This window comes from Symphalangus syndactylus, chromosome 4 (genome assembly GCF_028878055.3).
Source record: "Symphalangus syndactylus isolate Jambi chromosome 4, NHGRI_mSymSyn1-v2.1_pri, whole genome shotgun sequence".
In the NCBI taxonomy this organism is placed as follows: domain Eukaryota; kingdom Metazoa; phylum Chordata; class Mammalia; order Primates; family Hylobatidae; genus Symphalangus; species Symphalangus syndactylus.
The window spans coordinates 882,601-885,610 of NC_072426.2; positions in this window are offsets into that span (position 1 = coordinate 882,601).

A 3,010-nucleotide genomic window follows, 5' to 3' on the forward strand; every position below is an offset into this window, starting at 1 on the left:
TGTTAGCTGAATGCTCAGATCAGAAAGAAGTTTCACAGAATGCTTCTGTGTAGTTTATATTTGAATATATTCCTTTTTCCATTACTACGCTCTTAGCGCTCCAAATGTCCAGTTGCATTTTCTACAGAAAGAGTGTTCAGATCTGCTCAATCAAAAGTATGTTTTAACTCTGTTAGCTGAATGCACAGATCAGAAAGAAGTTTCACCGAATGATTCTGTGTAGTTTATATTTGAAGACATTCCATTTTCCACTATTACCCTATTAGCGCTCCGAATCTCCACTTGCATTTTCTACAAAAAGAGTGTTTCATAACAGCTCAATCAAAAATATGTTTTATCTCTGTTAACTGAATTTACAGATCAGAAATAAGTTTCACAGAATGCATCTGTGTAGTTTTTATTTGAAGATATTCTTTTTCCCAATATAGGCCTCTTAGTGCTCAGAATGTCCAATTGCAGTTTCTACAGAAAGGGTGTTTCAGAACGGCTCAATCAAAAGTAAGGTTCAACTCCGTTAGTTGAATGCACAGAACAGAAAGAAGTTTCATACAATGCTTCTGTGTAGTTTATATTTGAACATATTCTTTTTTCCACTATTACCCACTTAGCGCTACGAATGTCCAGTTGCATTTCCTACAGACAGAGTGTTTCAAAACTGCTCAATCAAAAGTATGGTTTAACTCTGTTAGCTGAATGCTCAGATCAGAAAGAAGTTTCACAGAATGCTTCTGTGTAGTTTATATTTGAATATATTCCTTTTTCCACTACTACGCTCTTAGCGCTCCAAATGTCCAGTTGCATTTTCTACAGAAAGAGTGTTCAGATCTGCTCAATCAAAAGTATGGTTTAACTCTGTTAGCTGAATGCACAGATCAGAAAGAAGTTTCACCGAATGATTCTGTGTAGTTTATATTTGAAGACATTCCTTTTTCCACTATTACCCTCTTAGCGCTCCGAATCTCCACTTGCATTTTCTACAAAAAGAGTGTTTCATAACTGCTCAATCAAAAATATGTTTTATCTCTGTTAACTGAAATTACAGATCAGAAATAAGTTTCAGAGAATGCATCTGTGTAGTTTTTATTTGAATATATACTTTTTCCCAATGAAGTCCTCTTAGCGCTTAGCATGCCCAATTGGAATTTCTACAGAAAGAGTGTTTCAGAACGGCTCAATCAAAAGTAAGGTTCAACTCTGTTTGTTGAATGCACAGAACAGAAAGAATTTTCACAGAATGCTACTGTGTAGTTTATATTTGAATATATTCCTTTTTCCACTACTACCCTCTTAGCGCTCCGAATGTCCACTTGCATTTTCTACAGAAAGCGTGTTCAGAACTGCGCAATCAAAAGTATGGTTTAACTCTGTTAGCTTAATGAACATATCAGAAATAAGTTTCACACAATGCTTCTGTGTAGTTTTTATTTGAAGATATTATTTTTCCCAATATAGGCCTCTTAGCGATCAGAATGTCCAATTGCAGTTTCTACAGAAAGAGTGTTTCAGAACGGCTCAATCAAAAGTAAGGTTCAACTCTGTTAGTTGAATGCACAGAACAGAAAGATGTTTCATACAATGCTTCTGTGTAGTTTATATTTGAACATATTCTTTTTTCCACTATTACCCACTTAGCGCTACGAATGTCCAGTTGCATTTTCTACAGACCGAGTGTTTCAAAACTGCTCAATCAAAAGTATGGTTTAACTCTGTTAGCTGAATGCTCAGATCAGAAAGAAGTTTCACAGAATGCTTCTGTGTAGTTTATATTTGAGTATATTCCTTTTTCCACTACTACGCTCTTAGCGCTCCAAATGTCCAGTTGCATTTTCTACAGAAAGAGTGTTCAGATCTGCTCAATCAAAAGTATGGTTTAACTCTGTTAGCTGAATGCACAGATCAGAAAGAAGTTTCACAGAATGATTCTGTGTAGTTTATATTTGGAGACATTACTTTTTCCACTATTACCCTCTTAGCGCTCCGAATCTCCACTTGCATTTTCTACAGAAAGAGTGTTTCAGAACGGCTCAATCAAAACTAAGGTTCAACTCTTTTAGTTGAATAAACAGAACAGAAAGAAATTTCACACAATTCTTCTGTGTAGTTTTTATTTGTAGACATTCTTTTTCCCAATATAGGCCTCTTAGCGCTCAGAATGTCCAATTGCAGTTTCTACACAAAGAGTGTTTCAGAACGGCTCAATCAAAAGTAAGGTTCAACTCTGTTAGTTGAATGCACAGAACAGAAAGAAGTTTCATACAATGCTTCTGTGTAGTTTATATTTGAACATATTCTTTTTTCCACTATTAGCCACTTAGCGCTACGAATGTCCAGTTGCATTTTCTACAGACAGAGTGTTTCAAAACTGCTCAATCAAAAGTATGGTTTAACTCTGTTAGGTGAATGCTCAGATCAGAAAGAAGTTTCACAGAATGCTTCTGTGTAGTTTATATTTGAATATATTCCTTTTTCCACTACTACTCTCTTAGCGCTCCAAATGTCCAGTTGCATTTTCTACAGAAAGAGTGTTCAGACCTGCTCAATCAAAAGTATGTTTTAACTCTGTTAGCTGAATGCACAGATCAGAAAGAAGTTTCACAGAATGATTCTGTGTAGTTTATATTTGGAGACATTCCTTTTTCCACTATTACCCTCTTAGCGCTCTGAATCTCCACTTGCATTTTCTACAGAAAGAGTGTTTCAGAACGGCTCAATCAAAACTAAGGTTCAACTCTTTTAGTTGAACAAACAGAACAGAAAGAAGTTTCACACAATTCTTCTGTGTAGTTTTTATTTGTAGACATTCTTTTTCCCAATATAGGCCTCTTAGCGCTCAGAATGTCCAATTGCAGTTTCTACAGAAAGAGTGTTTCAGAACGGCTCAATCAAAAGTAAGGTTCAACTCTGTTAGTTGAATGCACAGAACAGAAAGAAGTCTCATACAATGCTTCTGTGTAGTTTATATTTGAACATATTCTTTTTTCCACTATTACACTCTTAGCGCTACAAATGT